This window comes from Sus scrofa, chromosome 11, assembly GCF_000003025.6.
Source record: "Sus scrofa isolate TJ Tabasco breed Duroc chromosome 11, Sscrofa11.1, whole genome shotgun sequence".
Lineage (NCBI taxonomy): Eukaryota > Metazoa > Chordata > Mammalia > Artiodactyla > Suidae > Sus > Sus scrofa.
The window spans coordinates 17,806,932-17,832,363 of NC_010453.5; the positions used below are offsets into that span (position 1 = coordinate 17,806,932).

The window sequence follows — 25,432 nt, forward strand, 5'->3', positions numbered from 1 at the left end:
TCCAAGTATGTAATCTATTTTTCTGAGTTTTAACAAAATATGAAGAGAACAAAGACCAGGAGGGTAGAAACATACATTTTACACAGAATTCAATTTTGAAAGGTTTTGCGCCTAAAGAAATTGGGCACTTTCTTTTTAAAAAAATGCAGATTAAAGTTTTGTGATTTACCTCTGTCTCTTGCAAGCAGGTGTATTGGTCAGGATTACTACTTCCCAGGGCAAAGCAATCGGGTTTTGTTCTTTCTTTTTTCTTCTTGTCGTTACTGGTAATCAGACAAGGCTACTGCAAAGAAAGAACAAAGAAAGGGGGTATTAATCATTTATTTGCACAGAATCCTTAGTATTTACTGATTCTCAGTATTTTCAGTCACCCCCCACAAGGAGATCCAGCCTATTAGGACCTGGTGAAAAAGCCAGGAGCATGGGAGAGACTAGGGATCTTTGTGCTAAGGAGCTTCTCGGCTAGGGCGCCCTCCCCCGGGCGCCAAGTAGCCTCCCAGGTTCAGTGTCAGAGGGTCGTCGCGTGCTCTGACTCCGGTTCACGGTCGCCCTTTCTTTTGTAGGCTATACCTAGGCGCTAGCAGAGAAACCGGGCGTGTTTGGTAGCGCAGCAGGTTTTCTGGAGACGAGACGAGACGTGCTGCCCGGGCCGCCGCACACCGCTCCTCCCCACCCCGTGGTCGAGTGCCCGGCTGCTTTCGGCTGCGATGCTGGGACTGGAGCGCGAACTGAGCGCTCCGCCAGCTCCCCACCCACGCAGGTGCCTTCCCAGCCAGGGCAAGTCCCCCCAACCCCCTTCCCTGGTAAAAGACGGGCAGCGGGTACTTATCTCGGACCTCCAGGGCCGCTGAAAGGGACCTGCTCGGAGCCACGCAGCTGCCTGACCTCCAGCCGCGGGCACCGCGCGTTACGCGCCGAGAACGGCCGCAAAATGGACTCGCGGCGCCGACCGGGCCCCGCCCCAACGCCCTCCTCCCCCGGCGCTGGCACCTCGGTCCGCCTCCCAGCGGGCTTTGTCTTTGTTCTTCTCCAGGGTCTCGCTTTTCCGCGGGTGGAGGGAGTGGGTGAGGGGAGGCGGGAGTCCTTCCGGTATCTCCAACTGCCACCGCCCGCGGTGAGCCTACAAAAGGGGAGGGTCCCGCACTGCTCGCTCCTCTTCCTTGCAGAAGGGCTGCGCGCGCCCGCGCAGCGCCGTGCCCGGGACGCCGGGAAGCGGACGTGGATCGCGCAGACCTGTGGGCTTGGCCTGGACAGAGCGCAGGCGACGCGAAGCGCTTTTTCCCGAAGGAGCTGTCTGGGAGGAATGCCGGTGCGCAACAAGATGGTTGGGTTTGGATTGTTGTACTTTTTTTTTTGTTCGTTGCATTTTTAGGAACAAAAAAAAAAGCCCAACCCTTCACACCGCTTCATCTGCATCTCTCAGGATCAGAAGCCCGGCCTCAGCGGCTTGGCGGGACGGAGAAGCATGAGTGCTTAGCACCCCACAGCCAGGGGTGGGTGGGACGGGCACTCGTATTGTGAGTAACGCAACGACTCTAGCCAAAGGCTGCGGCCAGAGTCCAAGCACAATAGATAACTATTATACCCCGCCTCATCCTTGCACCTATTCCTTTGCAGGCTTTAAGCTGAACACTAGTAAACCAATTCAAGATTTCTGTTTAGGGAAAACACCACTGCTCTTTCCTTTGGAGAGAAGGAAGAATTTAAATGTGGCTCTAAACTCTTTGCCGCTAACCTGACGCTATTCGAACGTCCAGCCTCCTTTATAGGGACCTTGTCTAACATCAAGTGCATTAAGCACTTACCAATGAGTGGTTCCAAAAAGATTACAAAGAGGGAAGAATGGCACCCCCAGAATGTGCATTCTTGAAGGAAGTGAAGCAAAGGAAAAAAAAATCACAGAATATGCCCTGGGGTTGAGTTCACCCCCCCACTTGGGGAAGTCTGGGTTCTGGAAGTAAAATTTGGCGTAAAAGGCATTCCAGGCCTACCCCCCAAATAGTTCTTGGACCCAGTGACTAAAAATGCTTGGTTCAAACCCCATAAAAAGCCCCTCCCCACTCCCTTCTGAGATGCCCAGATATTTGTGTGTGTCCCCCTTAAACCCAATTTATGTCATTTCGTCTTCATAAGAACACTGTGTAATGGAAATTATTATCTTCATCCTATAGATGAGGAAATGGATGAAGTAACTTATCCAAGGTGAAAAACAAGAGACAGAGTTCAGACTCTGAAATCAGATTCCAGGTACAGGTTCTTTCTGTAACACTGTAACTGTAATGAAAATCCCAATTTTCTGCTGAATAAGTGTTATTTTAAAAATCAAAACAAGAAGTGCCCATCCTGGCTCCACAGAAACCAATCTGACTAGTAACCATGGGGACTAAGGTTCAATCCCTGGCCTTGCTTAGTAGGTTGAGGATCCCGAGTTGCTGTGAGCTGTGGCATAGGTCGTACATTTGGCTTGGATGTGGCGTGGCTGTGGCTGTGGTGAAGGCCAGTGGCTACAGCTCTGATTCAACCCCTAGTCTGGGAACCTCCATATGCCATGGGTGTGGCCCTAAAAAAAATAATAATAATAAAATAAAATAAAAATAAAAATAAGAAGCAAAACTAAATTGTAGAAACATTTTGAATACCTAATATTAAAATGATACAAGAGTGAAAGGTTATTAACTTATAAATCACAGATTATTCTTTTTAATTATATAATACATATTTATATGTATCTGGTTGGTATTAGATAACAGTTAATAAATTTCTGCCCAACTTAATGTAAAACACTGGTTAACTCTGCATAGAAATCTTTACACCTACCTTTTTTTTTTTGTCTTTTTGCTATTTCTTGGGCTGCTCCCGCGGCGTATGGAGATTCCCAGGCTAGGGGTCAAATTGGAGCTGTAGTCACCAGCCTACGCCAGAGCCACAGCAACGCGGGATCCGAGCCGCGTCTGCAACCTACACCACAGCTCACGGCAATGCCGGATCATTAACCCACTGAGCAAGGGCAGGGACCGAGCCCGTAACCTCATGGTTCCTAGTCGGATTGTTAACCACTGCGCCACTACGGGAACTCCTAGACGGTTTTTAAAAACTACTAGGAGAACATTTTGTATTGAACTCTCTTAAGTGTAGAAAAATAGGGAAGAGTAACCTCTTTCTCCTCCCATGGTTCTAATAAAACAGCTAATGAAAGAATCACCACATATAGTGTGACTAGAAAAAGAAAATAAATGCTGGATTAAAACCTACATATGTAGCTATATCCTTCCTGGAAGGGCACAATGTAATGAGATCCCATTAGAGTTAACACTGAGGGCTTGTCAAAATTCTTGTTACACTGGAATTTCCTTCTATTGACTTTTTCAAATATGTAAACTAAGCTTCAGATTGCATTTCATATGTCAGCACAGCAATAAGTCTAAGATGGAGTCTTATTAAGTTTGCCTTTTGTGATAAATATATTTTTATGGGTAGAATTTCTAATGTTATACATTTGTTATACATATATTCTTTCTGTCGTGGGCTCTTTCATACCATTGGCTTGGTTCTGAGTCTTCTACCAGCTTTCCTTTCACCTACCAAGGCATGTGATCAGATGTTCTACAACAAAAGAGACAGGACCAAACTTGATGTGCACTGAAATGCAAATTGTCAGAATAGGGAACATCTAATAATTAAGACTGGAATAACAGTGTGCAGGAGAGGGTACTGGTGAGCCTCTTCAGATACACTGGAATATTTCATTATTATGCTGTCCTTCCCTTCCTGATAGCTGCTAATGTCATGAATGCAAGCCCCAGCATTCCCCAACAAGAATTCCTGGCAATACAAGGCACTGATGTTGCAAGGTGTAGCAAAAAGAACAGATTTTTGGAATCAGTTCTGCATCCAAATTCTAGCTTTGCCATTTACTAGTTGTTCAAATGACAGCATCTTTAAGCGTCAATTTTCTCCTCTGTAAAATGAGGATCATGTTTCACTTGATTATGAAAATTAGGTAACATAAAAAGCAACCAGGAGTTCCTGATGTGGCATAGCGGGTTAATGATCTAGCTTGTCTCTGTGGAGGCACCTTTTCCATCCCCAGCCTGGCACAGTGGTTAAGGATCCAGCATTGCTGCAGCTGTGGTGTAGGTTGCAGCTCCAGCTCGGATTTGATCTCTGGGCCTGCAAACTTCCATTATATGCCATGGATGCAGCTGAAAAAGGAGAAAAAAGCTACCAACCTGGTATCTGACATATAGGAGGTACTTAATAAATGGTTGCTACTGCTATATGGAAGAAAAAAAAAAAATGCTTGTTTTGAATAGCAGTTGCTTTGGATTTGTAAATATGAGGCTCAAGCAGAGCTAAACTGCCTATGCAGTAGAGGAAGTAGCATCATAATTTCTCCTTTTCTACCCCTAGTCTGAGGTGGCTTTTTAAAAAGTCCATGTCTTTCCTCTGCTCTACCTTCTTCCTTGTGCGTAGCAAAAAGAGAGGAAAAGGAAGAAAATCTCACACAAGGAAAGGAAGACCTTGCCGTATTTTTTGAAACTCTACAATTGAAATTGAGAAGTTGATTGAACATCCAAAATATTCCATTAAAAGAAAAAAAATCTACCTGTAAAAATACATTTAGCACAAAAGACAAATTTACCTAAAAGATATTGGTCTGTGGTTTGAACAAAATTCTGTTTGATACAGTTCAGTTCACACATTAAATGGAGTAAAACAGCAAGATCTTAGCTTTGGGAGAGAATGAAAAACACTTAAGCAACAGTTGGTTGTGCTGTTTCTGTAGATGGAAAGAAAAATTACAAGAATAAAGTAAAATGTCAGGAAATTAAGATGATATTAGCATATGCTTATATTTATATACTTAGGATTGTACTAGGCACTAATTGAGGAATTTCCCATTTTGTTGAACAGAAAGTCTTTTTTAAAAGCATAAACTAATTCAGAAATAGTGCATAATAGTGGCTGTTTAAGAGCCAACATGAGTGGTGAAGACAAGCTCAGAGGAAGGCATGAAAGCATCTGAGAAGATTTCACAGGGGAGGCAGAAGTCAAAGAGAACCTTTAAAGACCGTAGGATTTAAAGATGAGAAAGAAAAAACACTGGAGGTGAGGAACACAAGATCAGGGTGGGAAAAAGCTTTACTGATGCCAAGGCAGTGAAGAACATGGCCTACTTTGGAAATAAACTTGAAGCCAAATTGTGGAATGACTTGAATGTCAGAAGAGTTTGAACTTCATTCTGTAGGAAATGGGAAGCAACTGAATAATTGTGTATGTGACACTAAGAAGATGAAAGCAGGAGTTCCCGTCATGGCGCAGTGGTTAACGAATCCGACTAGGAACCATGAGGTTGCGGGTTCGGTCCCTGCCCTTGCTCAGTGGGTTAACGATCCGGCATTGCTGTGAGCTGTGGTGTAGGTTGCAGACGTGGCTCGGATCCAGCATTGCTGTGGCTCTGAGTTGCTGTGGCTCTGGTGTAGGCCAGTGGCTACAGCTCCGATTTGACCCCTAGCCTGGGAACCTCCATATGCCGCGGGAGCGGCCCAAGAAATAGCAAAAAAAAGACAAAAAAAAAAAAAAAAAAAAGATGAAAGCAGAACTTAAGAAGTCTAATCTAATAACAGGGTACAAAGGAGAAGAAATTTTCTTTATTTTACTACTTTTAAGATTATTTAAAATTATAGATTTTCAAAAATACACGTAACAGTACAAGTGCCTAGATTAAGTTCCATTGAACCATTTAATATCAAATGTATTGTTTATTAAAATTCTCAATTTATAACTAAAACGTAGTGTAGAAAGAATTAACCATGACAAATATTCTCCTAAAGTGCTCTGAAAAGAAATTATGTGTGTGTGGGTATTTTGCTTTTTTCTTTTTTAGGGCTGCACCTGTGGCATACGGAAATTCCCAGGCTAGGGGCTGAATCAGAGCTGTAGCCGCCAGCCTATACCACAGCCACACAGGATCCGAGCCCCATCTGCGACCTACTCCACAGCTCACAGCAACGCCAGATCCTTAACCCACTGAGCAAGGCTGGGGATCCAACCCACAACCTCATAGTTCCTAGTCAGATTCTTTCCATTGCACCAAGGTGGGAACTCCTGTTTGGATATTTTAACAATAATTACATTCAATTATGTTAATAAAATATCTTTCTAAATTTAATTCCTACCCACGTATGATTTTATTCTTGATGAGGAGTTACTTTTTGAAGTCCTTAAGAAATGACTCATTCAGGTAAAGACTACTGGTGTATAAATATTTGCAGTTGTTTAAGAGAACTTGATTTGTAAAATTTATTTTGGAGTCTTTGTGTAGAGTTCTTTAATCATTAAGTGTTCTAGTTTTACATTGAAAATGTCCATTATGATAATAAATTTTATGATTTCACTTTAGAAAACTACTCTCACCTTGTTTATGAGGGATTTTTAGAACACTTCTTCTACAAATAAGGGTACAGTAGTTTTCTGTTATAGTTTTCAATGGCTAGTAGATTCCTGTACTTTCAACATTCTTTAAGTAAAAGCAGTAGTACATCCCATAGAACTTCGGTTATAAAGATATAAATTTATTAAATACCTACCTACAGCACTGCACAAGAAATAAATGCTTCTGGGTTTTGTTGTTGTTGTTGTTCTGTTTTGTTTTGTTTTGATTTTGTTTTTTTAGGGCCATACCTGCAGCATATGGAAGTTCCCAGGTTAGGGGTCAAATCAGAGCTGTAGCCCTTGGCCTGTGCCACAGCCACAGCAACTCATGATCCAAGCCACATTTGCAATCTACACCACAGCTCAGGGCAACACTGGATCCTTAGCCCGCTGAGCAGGGCCAGGGATCGAACCCATGTCCCCATGGATACTAGTTTGCAGAGGCCAGCTCAGCAGGGTGGGGCTGAAGAATGGGTGCTGTGAAACTTAAGGAAAAATTTAACATAAAACAAGACACAGAGACATTTATCTTAAGTAAAGGTGGGAACTGGGGGACTCAAGGTCTCAGGGACCAAGAGCACTGCCTCAAGAAACCAAACTGCTTTTATTGTGTCTTTTAGGATTATGTCAAGGGGTTGTAGGTACAGGATACAGATTTTTAAAAGTTATTTTAAAAGTCACTTAGCCGGTTGCTGATTAAGCTTTTATTCTGACCTTTAGGCATTTAACAATAATTAGCATTTGAGGAAGCTTGGCATCAGCTATCTATGCATAGCATCTAGAGGATCACCATTGTGCTTCTGCAGTCTGCGTGCCTATCTGCAGCAACCCAGCATGCCTGGGTTTGCACCTCGGTTCTCCTTGCTAAGGCATATCCTGCAAACGACCCCTCATAAACCCCTTGGGGCTATGAGGTTGCTCTTTTATTCTTTTTTTTTTTTTTTTTTTTTTTTTTTTGCTATTTCTTGGGCCGCTCCCGCGGCATATGGAGGTTCCCAGGCTAGGGGTCAAATTGGAGCTGTAGCCACTGGCCTACGCCAGAGCCACAGCAATAGCAGATCTGAGCCGCCAGAGCCACAGCAATAGCAGATCTGAGCCGCGTCTGCAACCTACACCACAGGTCATGTGTGACGCCAGATCGTCAACCACTGAGCAAGGGCAGGGACTGAACCCGCAACCTCATGGTTCCTAGTCGGATTCGTTAACCACTGCGCCACATCGGGAACTCCTCCTCTTTTATTCTTAAGAGGACGTATCATGCTGTGCAAACGGTGTGCCAATCTGCACATGTCCGGTGTGCCTAGACCAATGCATTAAGCCCTCATTCAGCTGACCCTATGACTAACTTATGCCCTTAGGTCTTTGTGCTTAAGCTTAAGTCATTTACCAGCACTGCGACTGTTTTCCAAGCAGGAAGATGGGGTAAAGTAAAGCAGGACAAGATGGAGTTTTCAGCAAAGAGGCTAAGAAAATATTGTAGAAACATGTCTCGCAACACTAGTTGGGTTCCTTAACTGCTGAGCCACAATGGGAACTCGTTTTAAAACTTTTTTCCATGCTTCTGTTTTTTAACATGAACCCGGTCGAGTCTGTCTGATATTAAAGCATGTGGTACTAAATGTCCTGTCAAAAATGTATTTATCTTGGAGTTCCCTTATGGCGCAGCGGGTTGAGGATCCAGTGTTTTCACTGCTGTGACTCAGATCACTGCTGTAACTCGGGTTCCATCCCTGGCCTGGGAACTTTGATACGCCACAGGTGCAGTAAAAAAAAAAAAAAAAAAGTATTTATCTTCTAATTGTCTTGCTGTTTATAACACTATGCTGTTTGCTGCTAGAATATGGCTGGATCTCTGGAAACTTGTGCTGAATCTAAAGCTGCCTACACTCCTCCCAGTCAGGCAAAGGACAAAGACAATCCAGAAGATGTGTTAGACTCATTATACGGTAGAAGCACAGGTTAGGCATTTTGTAAAGGTCATTGACCTCCTCATTGTGAAATTCAACAGACATTTTTTTCAGTTCTCATTTTTTTTTTTTGATCTCTTAGCAGTAATCACTGCCTCCCCCTCAAAAGGCGTCTTGCCGTGGCCTTTAGTAATATCATGCTCACACCTGGCATTTCTTTCTCCAACTCAGGGACTCTTGTTGGGTCATCCTCATGTATCCAGCATTTAAGTTCTAGAATCCTTTCACACTTAGGTTTAGGACACGATTAGAACTTCAACTCTTTTTTGGCCTTTTTAGTGCAGAACCCACAGCATATGGAGGTTCCCAAGTGAGGGGTCGAATCCAAGCAACAGCTGCTGGCCACCTCCGGAGCAGTAGCCACACCAGATCTGAGCCACATCTTCGACCTACACCACAGCTCACGGCAACGCGGGATCGTTAACCCACTGAGCAAGGCCAAGGCTCAAACCTGTGTCGTCATGGATGCTAGTCAGATTTGTTTCAACTGAGCCACGGCGGGAACTCAACTATTATTTCATGACTCTCACATTCCCTATAAAGCAGGGATCATAAACCCATAGCCTGTAGTTACACTATTTTTGTTGTTGTTGTTGTTGCTATTTCTTGGGCCGCTCCCGCGGCATGTGGAGGTTCCCAGGCTAGGGGTCAAATCGGAGCTGTAGCCACCAGCCTACGCCAGAGCCACAGCAACTCGGGATCCGAGCCGCGTCTGCAACCTACACCACAGCTCACGGCAACGCCGGATCGTTAACCCACTGAGCAAGGGGCAGGGACCGAACCCGCAACCTCATGGTTCCTAGTTGGATTCGTTAACCACTGCGCCACGACAGGAACTCCCAGTTGCACTATTTTTAAATTTAAGTACTTTAGTGAGGCACGCTTCTTCCTCCACAGTCCTTCCTCTCTCCAGGCCTTTGAGTTAGCCCTTGTGTTGCTCAGGCTCCCGTTCCTTCCAACTCTGCATTGCAGTACCTATGGTTCCCTCTCTCCCTAATGCAACCTCCTCACTAGCTATCAAATTCCTCCTCTTTATCCTTGTCCCCTAAGCACAGCACAAGTGACACATCCCAGGTTAGCTTTCCAAAATGTTCCAGGCCAAGGTCAGGTCCTCTTAGTCATCTCATACCATCTCTGCTCTTCATCTATTGTACATGCTGATGTTTGTTGTTGTATATTTATTTGTGTAATAATTTAATAATAATATTTGTCTCCCCACTTGACTGTAAAATCCATAAGAACAGAGCTTGTCTGTGCTTGTGTACCTGTGTTTACCCATCGTTGCAGTCCCAGCATTTAACCCAGTGATTATCTTCTTTCAGGAATGTTTTAGGGAAGTAAGAATTCTCTCTTTCAAAGAGTAGTACCACTCTTTGAAATATTTCAAAGTAGCTGTCGAGACCAGCTTAAATGGTACTATACCTTGAATTTTACTCTTTTAAAATAGGTACTTTAATATATTTTATTTCATTAAGACAATATTTTCCCCTTTTGTTTGCCAAGCAAAGGTTTTTCTACTCTTCCTGTAGTTTATAAAAATGTGTCACTAGTCTTTATTCTTTCACAGTATACTTGTCTCTTAAAATGAGGATAATTTCCTGAAAGTCTATAAGACAAATCCTATAATTTTTTCTAATTCCAGCTTGGGAACATTCTTTCTAAGCATAAAGATTAAGATCTTTGCCATAAAAAAAGACAACGATATGACTAAATAAAAATGTAAAATGTTTTATGTTTAAAAAAATACAATAGGATTCCCATCGTGGCGCAGTGGTTAACGAATCCGACTAGGAACCATGAGGTGGCGGGTTCGATCCCTGGCCTTGCTCAATGGGTTAAGGATCCGGCGTTGCCGTGACCTGTGGTGTAGGTTGCAGACGCGGCTCGGATCCCGCATTGCTGTGGCTCTGGTGTAGGCTGGCAGCTACAGCTCCGATTCAACCCCTAGCCTGGGAACCTCCATATGCCGTGGGAGCGGCCCAAGAAAATAGCAAAAATACAAAAAACAAAACAAAAACAAAAACAAAACAAAACAAAAAAAAACAAACTCAAAATACATATTCTCTTTTGTTCTTTCTTTTTTCTTTTTTCTTTTCTTTTTTTTTTTTGACTACCTTTCAGTATCTGGAGCTTCCCGGCCAGGGATCACCTAGGCCCAAGCTTAGGCAACACCTGTCCTTAACCATTGTGCTGGGCTGGGGATTGAACCAGCATCCTAGCACTCCCAAGATGCCACCAATCCTGTTGCACTACAACAGCAATTTCCAAAATACGTGTTCCTAATTCAACTTCCAGGAATTTATCCTAGGATAGAAAACACCACAATTTATATACCAAGTATATTTGTTATGGAACTTTCAAGGGAAAATTAGAATATCCTAATTATGTGTCAAAAGGATATGAGTTAAATGAATCGATACATTCATGCAAAATATAATATGTAGTCACTTTAAAATTGTTTTAGAAAGCTATTTAGCAACTTGAAAAATGATCTTTTTTTTTTTTTTTTTTTTTTTTTTTTTTTTTTTTGTCTTTTTGCCTTTTCTAGGGCTGCTCCCTCGGCATATGGAGGTTCCCAAGCTAGGGGTCAAATCAGAGCTGTAGCTGCCAGCCTACGCCAGAGCCACAGCAACGTGGGATCTGAGCCGCATCCGCAACCTACACCACAGCTCACGGCAACGCCAGATCCTCAACCCACTGAGCAAGGCCAGGGATCGAACCTGCAACCTCTCGGTTCCCAGTCAGATTCGTTAACCACTGTGCCACGACGGGAACTCCAAAATGATCTTTTATTATGTGAAGAAAAGCAAATTTCAAAACTACATGTAGCATGATGCTGATTGTGTGTATGTGTATGCTTGCATATGCACATATTAAAAGGATATCGAAAGATTAACAATTGTTATCCATAAGTAGTAAAAAATGAGAATGATTTTTATTTTGTCCTTATTTAATGGATTTCTCAACATGTCTATAATGGCTATATAACATATTACTTTTATAGTAATTTTTCAGTGTTTTTCGGGTACCCCTGCCGAATATGGAAATTCCCAGGTCAGGGATTGAACCCAACCCAGAGCTGTGAACTACACCACAGCTGCAGCAATGCCAGATCCTTAACCCACTTCAAGGGGCCAGGGATCGAACCCAAGTCTCCACAGAGACAAGCTAGGTCAGTAACCCACTGCACCACAACAGGAACTCCCCTTTTATAGTAATTTATTTTTAGTCCTTTCAAATGGTGCTAGCCCATGCTTTGGAAGAAAGTCTAGAAGTTCCTCTAAAAATGAAACAGAGTTACTGTAAAATCCAGCAAATCTACTTCTAGATGTATGCTCAAAAGAACTACCCAACAGAAAGTATACATTCACACAATAACTTGTACACGAATGTTCATAACAGCATTATTCAGACTAGCCCCCAAAATGGAAACAACCCAAATGTCTATCAGTAGATGGATGGATGAACAGAATGTGGTATATGTAGTCAATGAAATATTATTCAGCCCTAAAATAAAGCAATAAAATACTGATTCGTGCTACAACATGGATGAAGCTTGAATACATCATCTAAGTGAAAGGAACCTGACAAAAGGTGTGAGTCCATTCAGATGACTTACCCAGAGGCAAAATCATATAAACAGAAGCTAACCAGTGGTTTCCAGAACTGGGGAGAGGGAAAAATGGTGAGTGACTGATGGTGGGTACAAGGTTTCTTTTGGGGGTGATGAAAAAATTCTGGAATTAGTGGTGATGGTTGCACAACCTTGTAAATATACTAAAACCCACTGAATTGTACATTTTTGAAAGGTGAATTTTATAGTACATGAATTATATCTCAATTCTTACATGTGGGAAAAGTTTATGACTCATAAAATTTTCCTGGAAAAGAAGAATAGCATTGTTAAAGTTTAGAGTGTTTTTATAAACAACCTACAGTGTGATGAGTGCTATGATAGAGGGATGGGACATAAAGGAAAAAACAGTACCTGGGGCTTAGAGGAAGATTCCTTTAAAACAAAGATTCTCGGAGTTCCCGTCGTGGCTCAGTGGTTAACAAATCCGACTAGGAACCCTGAGGTTGCGGGTTCGATACCTGGCCTTGCTCAGTGGGATAAGGATCCAGCGCTGCCGTGAGCTGTGGTGTAGGTTGCAGACGTGGCTCGGATTCCATGTTGCTGTGGCTCTGGCATAGGCTGGCAGCTACAGCTCTGTTTCGACCCCTAGCCTGGGAACCTCCATATGCCATGGGAAGCGGCCCTAGAAAAGGCAAAAAGACAAAAAAAAAAAAAAAAAAAAAAAAAAAAGATTCTCAAAGTTCCTGTTGTGGCTCAGCAGTAATATCCATGAGGTTTCAGGTTCGATCCCTGGCCTCGTTCATTGGGTTGAGGATCCTGTGTTGCTATGAGCTGTGGTGTAGGTCACAGAATGGCTCAGATTCCACATTGCTCTGGCTGTGGTATAGGCAGGCAGCTGAAGCTCCAGTTCAACCCCTAACCTGGGAACTTCCATATGTCCTGGTTATGGCCCTATATTTATTTATTTTTTGTCTTTTTTTTGCTATTTCTTTGGGCTGCTCCCGTGGCATATGGAGGTTCCCAGGCTAGGGGTCGAATCAGAGCTGTAGCTGCCAGCCTACGCCAGAGCCACAGCAACGCGGGATCTGAGCTGCATCTGCAACCTCCACCACAGCTCACAGCAACGCCACATCATTAACCCACTGAGCAAGGGCAGGGACCAAACCTGCAACCTCATGGTTCCTAGTTGGATTCGTTAACCACTGTGCCATGACGGGAATTTCATGGCCCTATATTTAAAAAAAAAAGAAAAAGAGAGATCCTCAAACTTTTTCGAGAACAATAAATAAAATAACCTTTATTAATTCATTTAAAATAATAATAATCTATTGCATTACTCATTTCTCTCAATGATGACATCCCTTTTTTTGCCTTTTTTTTTTTTAGGGCCATGCTTGTGGCATATGTAAGTTCCCAGGCTAGGGGTCAAATCAGAGCCGCAGCTGCCGACCTACACCACAGCCAGAACAACACAGGATCCTAAATCACCGAGCAAAGTTTTAGTTTTAACTTTTTTTTTAACTTTCTTTTTAACTTTTCTAATTGAAAGGACAACAACATCAAAAAATTTTAAATGAATGATCACTATCTAATCTCATTATAATATCAGGCTAGTTACCTTATAGAGAAATGCATTATATTTTTATTATGAAATAATTTAAATATGAAGAGTGGTAATATTAAAAATTAGCCATATACCAACATTATCTCCATGTATGCTTTTACCACATAGGTAAATATCCATAAAAATAAGTAGTATTATTTTGCAAGTTTGAAGATCTTAAGGACACATGCTTTTAAATGTAATGTTTCTATCATAGTAACACATGCTGTCAACCACTAGTTAGGGATGAAACTTTCCAACCTCTCTTTTCCCCAGGAAAGGGTTATCCTGGAGGTCAGAACCGAGACTCTAGAGAGGCCTTGCCTGGACTGGAATCCAGAATCTTCTATTCACCAGCAGTGTAACATGACAAATTACTCACTAACTCACTCTGATCTTCAGTGTCCTCACATATAAAGTGGAGGAAGTGACAATCCCTGTTTCACAAAGTCATTTGCGTAGAAATTAGGGCTATGTGTAGGAAGCACTTGGTTCAATGAAGCGCAGTAACTGGACGTGCTCAAGAAGTGTTTATCATCATCACTGTCATCTTTATCATTGCAGATATGGATCCAGACAATGCCTTTTCTTCTGTAATGAAACAGAGTGGTGGGCCTAGCCAGGACCAGCTCAGAGGAGGGGAGGCCAGCATGTTTCCTGCCCTCTCCCAGTGGGGTGCTGATGAATAGTTAACCTTCAGCTTTGGGCAAGGGGGCAGGGGGAGGGGGGCATACTTTGTTAGTGTCTACCAATCTCCATGTTGTGAATATGCCCACAATGGCTGATTTCAAGCTATTCACTTGAGTTCACTGGCTCTTGACTGTGTAAGGGTTATTAGAATCAGCTTTTGAGTCATATGAGCCTGCTCCAGCACACCCAAAAGAGAATTTCTTTTCTTTTTTGCTGTCTTTTTATACTCTGCTGAAATCAGGATCTGCTCCCTTTCAGGCAAAGGACCAGGCAAACCTATCTGATGTACTCCTGTAGAGGTAAGAGCTTGTTTATGCCTGGAAGATAGAGGAAGTCTTCAGATCTGAAGCCCAGAGCAGTGTACAGGCCCAGCTTACCAGGGTACTTGTAGCAAATAATAATTTAATTCTCATTTGCAATGTTCCCTTTGTGTCCCTTGGGGAATCTGTGAGTGTAGGTGTGGCCAGTTTAGAGTAAGATTCTGTTATCTTTGGGTCATGTGGCTATAATGCCTTCTTAAGAGCATCAGCACTTTACCTAATTTTAACATGCAGCATTTTACATTGCACTATTTCTACTTAAGATGTTCATTAAGTTCCCTGGTGGTGCAGCAAGTAAAGGATCCAGCGTCGTCACTGCTGTGGCTTGGTTCACTGTGGCATTGGTTCAGTTCCTGGCCTGGGAACTTCTGCATGCTGCAGGAGCAGCCAAAAAAAAAAAAGGATGTTCAAGTAATTGTTTTGTCATCTGTACATAGCATTTATTAAGCTGCTTTTTGATGGCTCCATAATTCCACTGATATGCCTCATTCGGGGTTATAGGTAAAGGAAAAAGAACCAGGAGGCAAAAACTGGAAACGGTGACATAAATGTAAAAAAATAAAATTGTCAGGAACTGAGTATGGTCTTAACTACTGATGAAAAAAGTAAATTGAGTAATTCCTGCTGTGGCCGAGTGGGATTGGCAGCATCTCTGGAATGCTAGGACACAGGTTTGATGCCCACCCAGCACAGTGGGTTAGGGAGCATGTGTTGCCGAAGCTGTGGCATAGGTGACAACTGAGGCTGGGACCTGATCCCTGGCCTGGCAATTCCAAATGTATGCTGTGGGGTCCCCCCAAAAGAAGTAAATTAAACCCTGAAAAATAACCATCGAATCTTACAATTAGGTTTCTAACACGTTCTGCACTGGGGGCAGAGGTAGGTAGGGGAAGTGAAGGGATTAAGATCATGTTTATCGTCTGCCAGGAACCACGTGAGACTCTTTCCTGCATTAGCTCCCAAAGAAGTCACAGTGGACACACTGAGGCCAGAGGGGTTTATTAACCTGCTCATGGTCACATAGGGCTTCATTCCACTGTAGTTGGGAGTCAGTGAGAATTAAGGATGTGGAAACAAGAGGTATGAACAATTCTTTCTGGAAGCAAGATGGGGAAGCAAGAGAAAGAGCAATAATTAAACAAAGTATAGGGACATGGAATCACAGCTTTTACAATATGTATAAAGGCTCAGTTCCTCCAAGGCTGACATTGAAAAAGTCACCAATGAACGCAGGGCCAGAAGCAGACAGACCACCAAACCCTAAACCCTGTCCTGGAGATGTCTTTATTTTGGGACTCTCGCCCTGATTATGTTCAAAGCCTCCTTGGGTCCTTTCTTCTTTTCATATCTTAGGCGCAAATGTGAGATGACGAAAGGCATTTCTTAATATCCCATGGCACAAGTCAAAGCCGGAAAGTTTAAACGACTTTTCTCAAGGCAAGTGCAAGGTTTCCTGACCTTGCTGGGTCACAGAAACTGCCCCAGGCACTCATTTAAATATATAGAATTTCAAGGAGTTCCCGGTCGTGGTGCAGTGGTTAACGAATCCCACTAGGAACCATGAGGTTGCGGGTTCGGTCCCTGCCCTTGCTCAGTGGGTTAACGATCCGGCGTTGCCGTGAGCTGTGGTGTAGGTCGCAGACGCGGCTCGGATCCTGCGTTGCTGTGGCTCTGGCGTAGGCTGGTGGCTATGGCTCCGATTGGACCCCTAGCCTGGGAACCTCCATATGCCGTGGGAGCGGCCCAAGAAATAGCAAAAAAAAAAAAAAAAAAAAAAAAAAAAAAAAGAATTTCAAGATATTTGATTTCAGGTCTACGGTCGGGGCCTGGGGATGTATTTTATTTATTTATTTACTAGTTTGTTTGTTTATTGTGGGCGGCACCTGTGGCATATGGAGGTTCCCAGGCTAGGGGTGGAATCAGAGCTGCAGCTGCTGGCCTACACCACAGCCACAGCAACACAGGATCCGAGGCATGTCTGCGACCTATACCACAGCTCATGGCAATGCCAGATGCTTAACCCACTGAGAGAAGCCAGGGATCAAACCCAAGTCCTCATGGATACGAGTCAGGTTCGTAACCTGCCGAGCCACTAACGGAAACTCCCATGGGGATGGGTGTTTTAAGGTAATGCCAGTTAGCCTTAAGTTCCTGAAGGTTCGAGTATCACTGTGCTGGCAAGTAACAAAGAGAAACAAACCCAGTAGCCTAAATTCCTGTAGTCTGGCTCAGGAGAAAAGGCCTACTCATAACCATGCTGGGGTCCTCCCCCTACCTCTGTGGTTTGATGCTGTATTTGCCCAGGCCGGCTTAATCCCCAGCTCAACCTGGGCCTGACAGAGGGAGGTCCGTTGTCAGATTACAAAATGGCAGCAGAGGAGGGAAAGAGGGCTTCTTCTGTTCTTAATATGTTTCAAAGACCAGACTGTTAGTTACTAACTAGCACACCACTACACACAAAGCCTATTTTGCTCTCCCATCCCCTTCTTCCTGTCCCTCCAGCAGGAGGGGGCAGCATGGCGGCAGCCACCTTCCTCCTACAGGCCTCTCAGTTTTAGGTAGGATGACCCTACATCTTGGTTTGCCTGAGGAGAGTCCTGACCTCCCTCTAAGAGCCCACAGTCCTCTCTGGTTTGGTGTCCACTTTCATTCTCAAAAGGGTCCCAGTGTGAATGAGAGATTATATCCTCATACTCCCTATGAATAGAGTGAGAACAAAAATACAAATGCACAAAAGCAAGTCCACCAGCAATTTGCATAATGACTTCCATTTATCAAACAAATCTCTCTGTGACACCACACACATTAATTATTTCTCACAGCAACCCCATCAGGGAGCTCTGGGACATGGATTTTTGCAGATGAAGAAAGTGACAAGGTTAAATGACTTGACCAGGGTCATCCAACTACAGGGAGCAGAACTGGATGCAGACATCCATCTGCATGACCCCAACTTCTGCTCTTAAAGGGGCCTGCCTGCCTCCTCAGGGCTTGTGGACACCCCACCCACCAATTTCAGACTGTGTTAAGAAATAGAACTGTACCAAGAAAGTTGCTCTGCTTCAACGCTAAAGGAACTCTCTCAATATTCATATTTTTCGTCTTACATTTGAAAGTAGAAATCTATTTCTGCAGCCATGTGTATAATTCAGCTCTTGTTTCGGTTACCTAATTTGAAAGAACGCTTCCAAAACAAGCAACCAAGTCTACGAAGACATAGTTTAGCTCAAATGGATCCAGCCAATTTGCAAATGAAAATAACACTGGAGAATAAGTTTTGCATCACAAGCGTGGCTGCTTCAAACATCCTTCATGAAACTAAAGATTGAAGAATAATCCAGAAAATGGATGGTTCAAAATCTTTGCTTTACATCTGCATAGCTTAATCTTCTAAAGCAGTTGCTCTGCCAGAAGAGGTGACTTAAAGTTGCAACCTTTGCTTTTATCACCAGAATGTCTGCAGTTTTCATTTTTTTCCCTTTTAAAAAATGGGTAACTTTTTAATTTTAATTTTTTATTGAAATGTAGTTGATTTACAATGTTATATTAGTTTCAGTGTACAGCAAAGTGATTTAGTTATACATATATATATACAGATAGATAGATATAGATATTCTTTTTTTACATTCTCTTCCAGTATAGGTTATTATAAGATATTGGATATAGTTCCCTGTGCTATGAGGTCAGTTCTTGTTGGTTACTTTTTTTTTAAATCTTTTTTTAGGGCCACAACTGCAGCATATGGAGGTTCCCAGGCTAGGGTTTGAATCGGAGCTATAGCCACTGGCCTACACCACAGCCCATGGCAATGCCAGATCCTTAACCCACTGAACGAGGCCAGGGATCGAACCTGCATTCTCATGAATACTAGTCAGATTCATTTCCACTGAGCCATGATGGGAACTCCAGGTTATTTATTTTATATGTAGTACTGTATATGTATTTTTATCCCAAACTTCTAATTTATTTCTCCCCCATCTTCCCTCTTTGACAACCATAAGTTTTTTTTTTCTATGTCTGAGTCTATTTCTATTTTGTAAATAAATTCATGTGTATCATTTTTTATTTTATTATTTTATTTATCTTTTATTTTGTAAATTAATTCTATTTTGTAAATACTATTTTGTAAATAAATTCTATTTTGTAAATAAATTCATGTGTATCTTTTATTTTATTTTATTTTATTTTATTTATCTTTTTCTAGGGCTGCACCCAGGGCCTATGGAGGTTCCCAGGCTAGAGGTTGAATCAGAGCTGTAGTCGCTGGCCTACACCACAGCCACAGCAATGGGGGATCCACGCTGCATCTGCAACCTACACCACAGCTCATGGCAACACCGGATCCTTAACCCACTGAGGGAGGCCAGGGATCGAACTCAAAACCTCATGGTTCCTAGTCGGATTCGTTAACCACTGAGCCACTGCAGGAACTCCATGTATCATTTTTTTAGATTCCACATATAAGCAATATTATGTGATATTTGTCTGGCTTACTTCACATAGAATAATAATTTCTAGGTCTATCCATGTTGTTGCAAATAGGCATTGTTTCATTCTTTTTTTATGGCTGAGTAGTGTTCCATTGTTTATATGTCTCCCATGTTTATCCATTCATCTGTTGATGGACATTTAGGTTGCTTCCATGCCTTGGCTATTGTAAATAGTGCTGCTATGAATATTGCAGTGTGTGTATCTTTTTGAATTATGGTTTTCCTTCCTTCCCTCAAACTCCATCCATAGGGAAGGTCCTAAAATCTCAGAGACTGAAAGCTCCAGGAGGGCTACAGCAGACTCTCTCTCCTTCTAGCTTCCCCAGTGAGCGGTTAAGAGTGAAAGCTTTAGAGTCAGAGTGTTGGATGGGAGACTTAGCTCCATCACCTATTAACTGAGTGACCTTGGGAAGTTCATGTAGTCACTATTCATTTATATTTATTTATCAAGTGCCATTTATGTATCAGGGATATAATGCTGTACAAGACAATATTTCTGCCCCGTGGAGCTTATATTCTGCCCCGGAATGAATAAATATAGCATAACTTCAGCTGGCAAGAAATGCTACCAAGAAAAGTGAAACAGGGTCAAGGGACAGAGATTGCCTTTTATCTAGGTGAGCAGAGAAAAGCTCACTGAGGATGTGACATCAAACCAGAGAGCTGAGCACAGTTAGGGAGCAAGCCATGCAAAGATGTGGAGGGAACAGAAAGTGCAAAGGCCCTGAGGCAGAAACAAACCTTAAGGTTTGGAAGAACAGAAGAAGGCTAGTGAGCTGATTCAGAGTGTAGGTAAGAGAATGATGGCCCATGAACTGCCCGCTTTCCACCATCACCTCCTGTCTGCCTGTCTTCCAATCCCAACTCCATTCAATCTTATGGTCTAATGTTTTATTACCTTTCAACTGTTCCTCTCCGCCCTCACATCCTCACTTCCCTCTTCAACCAGCTTAGACACAAAGTCCATTATTATAATCACTCCCCTGCATAAATACTCAACTCCTTTTAGCTTCATACCATTTTCTCTTCCCTCAAACTTCCAATACTTTCCCCTCACCCCAATCCTTACTCTTCACTGATGAACTTCCTATCTGCTGAGAAAATAGAAGCAAACAATAGAGGAAATCCAAAAGCTCCCACCCACACACCTACCCACCTGCCCACTCGTATGCCCATATCCCCACCTCCCCTCCTGTCCCCAGGCTGAAGGCCTCCTTCAGGCACTCAAACTCATCCTTTCTCTTCTGCTCTAGCAAGTTTCCTTCCTTTTGCTCCATCGGTCCCATCAGCCTAAGAAACTGCTGCAATTTCTTCCATTTTAACAAAGGCTTCTCTTGACCCCACTTTCAGAATTCTCTACACCACCACCCATTTTCTGAATTCTCTACAGCACAACCACTTTCACTCACTGTCTTCACCTCCTCTCCCCCATTGCCTCTGAACCCTCTCCAGCCCAGCTTGTGCCACCTTTCCTCTGAAGCTGACTCCCTTGTTAAATCTTTCACCTTGGTACATCCAATAGATAACTCTCAGTTCTCATGACCAGGCCCCTCACCAACACTGGAGCACCTCACTTCCTCCATGGCCACCATCCGGGCCCACGCCACCCTTATTGCCCCTGTTTCTGACTCAGAAAGTCTCCCTGCAGCCTCCGCTGCCCTTGTACACGGTCATACCACTGCCCTGCTCGTATCCTGCCCCGGGCTGCCCACCTACTCAGAGTCAAGTCTCTTTGGTGGAGCAAGGAGAGACATGTAAGTTCCTACATGGACCGTCCTTTCCCCAGCCTCCCCCAGAGCCTCCTGACTTTCACTTACTCCCGACTTTCTCAGCTCTGGCATGTTGGCCGCCTTGCTGTTACCCAGACCTGTGAAGTATACCTTGTCCTTGAGGCCTTTGCACTTGCCATCCCAATGCCTAGAATGTTCTTCCCCAGAATCCACTTGACTCATTCCTTCCTCCTGTCCTTCAGGTATCTGCTCCCTTGTCACCTCCTCAGGAGGCCTTCCTCGTCATCCCCTGGGTCACCCCAGCAGCCCCTCACTGCCATTCACACTTCCTATTCTCCTCTTCCACTTCACTTTTCTCCATAGCACTCACACCATCGATATTTCTTTTCTCTTAATTGAAGTTGTAGTTGATTTACAATATTGTGCTAGCTTCAGGTGTATAGCATAGTGATTCAGTATTTTTACAGATTATGCTCCATTATAGGTTATTACAAAATAACAGGCATCATCCCACATATTTCTTTGATTATTTTCTCCTCCTACTAGAATGTAAGCTCTAGACAGGAACAATATGCCCAGTATCTAGAATAGTGCCTGGAACATAGTAGGCCCTCAATAATTCTTTGTTGAATGAAGACTTTGCACACAGCAACCAGCAGCCAGATCACATAGGGCCTTGTAGGTCCCCTACTTTATTTTATTTTATTTTTATTTTTGTCTTTTTGTCTTTTCTAGGGCCACACCTGTGGCATATGGAGGTTCCCAGGCTAGGGTCTAATCGGAGCTGCAGCCACCAGCCTACGCCACAGCCACAGCAACGCAGGATCTGAGCTGCGTCTGTGACCTACACCACAGCTCATGGCAATGCCGGATCCTTAACCCACTGAGCGAGGCCAGGGATCGAACCCGCAACTCCATGGTTCCTAGACGGATTTGTTAACCACTGAGCCACAACGGGAACTCCCCCTGCTCTACTTTAAATGTGAAGGAAAGTCATTGAAGAGTATGTGGTCTGACTTAGTTTTAAAAGACCACTCTGTGGAGGGAAGATTGTACCAGGTGTAAGAGTGGCATGGGGTGGGGTGAGGGGAGGGCAGCTGGAGGCTAATGCAACATCCCAGCAAGAAAGATAATGAGGACTTGAGCTAGGCTGAAAAAAGTTCAAATTTTTTTGATATTCTTTGTTGTTACAGCAGACAGAACTTGTTAATAATGAGGGGGTCCAAAAAAAAGGGGGGGGGAATTGAAGATAACATCTAGGTTTTTTGGCCTCAATACTTAATCTTTCTGAGCCTGTTTCCTCTTCTATAAAGTGAGGATAATTAGAGCACCCTCCCTCTTGTGATTTGTTGTGCGAAAGAGGGCAGGCAGGGGCCGTCGAATGCTTGCAGTGTCAGGTAGTTAAACCTTCAATAAATGTTAGCTCTTCTTATTGCCCTCAAGATAACTGGATTTCCTAGGGATTACAGAAATATCCACCCCACAGAGACTGAGGGAAAACAATCTTTTTGTAGAGTGTACCCTCCCCTCCTAAGGGACAGATTTTACTTTATTTAACAGAATACTTAACATTAGTGTTGGAACAGTTTACTTGCACACAGATACCTAAAAGGATTCCTCACATTTCAAAAGAATTATAAGGCTCTTTTAAGTAGTGCCTGTCTACTCACTGCTTAGCAGAAGGAGTAACTAAAAGCTGAAATTACAAACCTCTGCTGATTAAAAATCGATCAAAATGTACAAAAAAGCACATCTGAAATAAGAGCGACTTTTTAAAAACAGGTAATTGCTGCATTTTAATGCACCAGAAGCTAAAATACCACATTGTCTGGTTCAATACAGGACACCTGGCAACCCTCTTTGTCAGTGTAACTCAGCTTTCTGCAAAGCCAACACCCAGCTCTTTCTGGCTGCACTGGCCTGTCCTCATTTCCCCCTGGAAAAGTGTTTTAAACATAGTAAGATAACATTTTGCCTGTATTACAATTAGCAGGTTCTTTCAATGGGTCACCCGGCTTGGCGAGCGCTGTGTGGGGTAACCTGGTATCTTCTTTCAAAGCCTCCCAGTGGCAGCCTCCAGGTGGCATGTGAAGAGCTGCCTGTGGGGAATTTAGGAGCTGCTTTGGGCCTTTCAGGGACTTTCCTGCCTAGCATCTTCCTCAAATAGCTCCGTGGTTATGGTGATCTGGGCCCCCCACCCAATCTCCTTCCCAGACACCCTCTCTGCCCTGTCACCTCACAGCCAGAGCCTCTTTTATGGACCCTTTTCTCTTCCTGGAGACCTCTCCCCACCCCTCTCCTCAGGGAGGGTCCACTCTGGGGCATTTCTTCCAGGACTGTTTTTCTGTTTGCTTCTCCCCAAGTAGGGCATCTAATTCCAATCCAAGAGCGGCCTCTTCCACACTCTTGGAGCTGCTTTGACCTGTCCAGTCACAGCCCCTTAGGGCTGAGCTCGAAGGCCCCAACACGGTCTTTAGCCGGATCCCAGTGGCCTCTGGCCGGGCAGCGCAGGGACCCCCCACCTCCCACCCCAACACCTCCCACTCCCGCTGACTCTGGAGTCAAGATATCCCACGCAGCCTGGACAGACTATCCTTACTCATCTTCCTGCCAGCCGCTCCTTGCAGCCCCAACAGACAAGCAGAATACAAGTCATGGCTGGCTCAGCTGGAGAGACACTCAGGAAAAGGGGAGGAAGCTGATTAAGAACAACCTCTCAGAGAACAGCCATGGTTCCTCTGAAACAGAAGGATACAAGTTGCAGGTACATTTAAAGTATGCTTAAAGTACACTTAAAGCACATGATTCTTTGAAGATTTGGGCATTTGAGTTTGGGCAGGTTTTTTTTTTTTTTTTTTTTTCCTGTCCTTTTAGGGCTGTACCCGCAGTACATGGACGTTCCCAGGCCAGGGGTCAAATCAGAGCTGTGGTCGCTGGCTTACACCACAGCCACAGCAACACAGGGTCTGTGACCTGCATCACATCAAAGTTGGATCCTTAACCCACTAAGCGAGCCTAGGAATCAAACCTGCATCCTCATGGTTACTGGTCAGATTCCTTTCCGCTGAGCCAAGATGGGAACTCCTGGAGTTGTTGTTTTTTAAGCTTTCCAAAATGAAGGGGAAAAAAATGTCAGGTAACTTTTTCGGGACCCTGGAAACCAGAGCCTCACCTGGCATCATGTATCGCTTCAGACTCTCAATCTGGTGGGCAGATTCACTAACCACACATTCTTTTTCACACCTTTATCATTTATTACACAACTGATTTTTCCCTAAAAAAGATGTATTCCAGCCTTTTAAAAAGTGCTTTTGGAATGTTATCTACATTCATTATTAAAATAGCATTCTTAAAATAGTGTTTTTCAAAATTTTATGAATTTTATTTAACAATGATTATATTACTTTTAATGTACCAAGTACTATTCTAAGAGCTTTTCAAAAATTAACCCATTTAACCCTTAAAATAATCTAATGCAACAGATATTTTTACTAACCTCATTACAGATGAGGAAATTAAGTTACAGGAGGTTAAGTAACTTGCTTAAGGTCACAAAGCTAAGTAACAGAACTAAGAATTCAAATCCAATCTGAGTTGGTTACAGCCATATGCTGAATCATAGACATTGCTACCTCTCTAAAGGGCCTGAAAAAAAATGTATACATATCTTCAATATATACTGATTACATGTGGAATACATATTATACAATGTATTTTATGTACAAATGTTACATATTTTTATGCATGTACATGTATTTACATATGTAAATAGAAAGCAGGATTGTAGGTGTCATTTTTCCAAATGGCCACCTTTCCACATGTCTTTAACACATGCCTAAAGCCCAGTTTTGGGAAAAGGACTGTATAATTTTTCTGTAGCTACATTCTCTTGAGGAGCCTAGAAGACTGGTTTCATAAACCTCAGCTTCTCATCTGAGAAATGAAGTGGTTGGATTAGAGGAACTAGCTCCTCAAGTGAGTGTAAGGAGCCTCCAGCTTCAAAATTATTCAAATTTTGTGGAAATCTAACCAGGTAATTTTCCTCTTTAGATCTGACTTTGTGAAACGTCATGACTTAGTACTCTGTAAGCTAACTTTGGACTGTTCTTGTGCATTTTGGATTAAACATACGGCGGCTTTCTTTCATACAACAGATGATATTCTAATGCGTATGTGCAGGTTTAAGCTTAAATTTCTAGGATCTCAAGCCTTTCTTGGGGTTCACCATAAAGGCAACCGCTCAGGTAAACAAGTGGGGCCGAGATAACACGTTCTAGCTACTGATGCAAGCGCGCCCCCTGCCGGCGCTGTGCCGGTGAGCCGGCCGCCTAAGGAGCGCTCTTGCGCCCTTCCCCTCCTCCTGCAGCGTTCCACCAAGCCGCTCTTGTTTAGCTCTGCCCTGAGCTAAGCACTAGTGCACTTGGGGCTGCCCCTGGTCATTACCTCTGCCCTTTCCCTGTTGAATCCTGACCTTTCTGTGCAGCCCCTCCAGCACCCGCCCAGCCAGGAGAGGCGTCTCTCAGGGCTACTCCCAGGTAGCCTGGGGCTCCAGGGGAGTACAGACTAGCCATGTCTCAGATAAGTCAAAGGGTGGCAGCCTTAAAGGCTCTCCTAGTCTGG

The 25,432-nt window shown here is 43.4% G+C and overlaps 1 protein-coding gene across 6 annotated transcripts in view; it reads right to left on the minus strand.

Annotated features, from left to right (window-relative positions):
* TRIM13 (tripartite motif containing 13) overlaps positions 1 to 25,432 on the minus strand; it is a 64,975-nt gene that overhangs the window by 21,901 nt on the left and 17,642 nt on the right. The window contains exons 1-2 of one of the 6 annotated variants that reach the window (XM_021065576.1): positions 991 to 1,180; positions 170 to 283 (exon numbers count right to left, since the gene is read on the minus strand). The gene's annotated coding sequence lies outside the window, so the exon portion shown is untranslated. Of the gene's footprint in view, positions 1 to 169; positions 284 to 401; positions 626 to 836; positions 1,181 to 25,432 lie in introns of those variants that run through there. The other 5 variants (XM_021065578.1, XM_021065577.1, XM_021065579.1 and 2 more) reach the window with 5 other exon arrangements.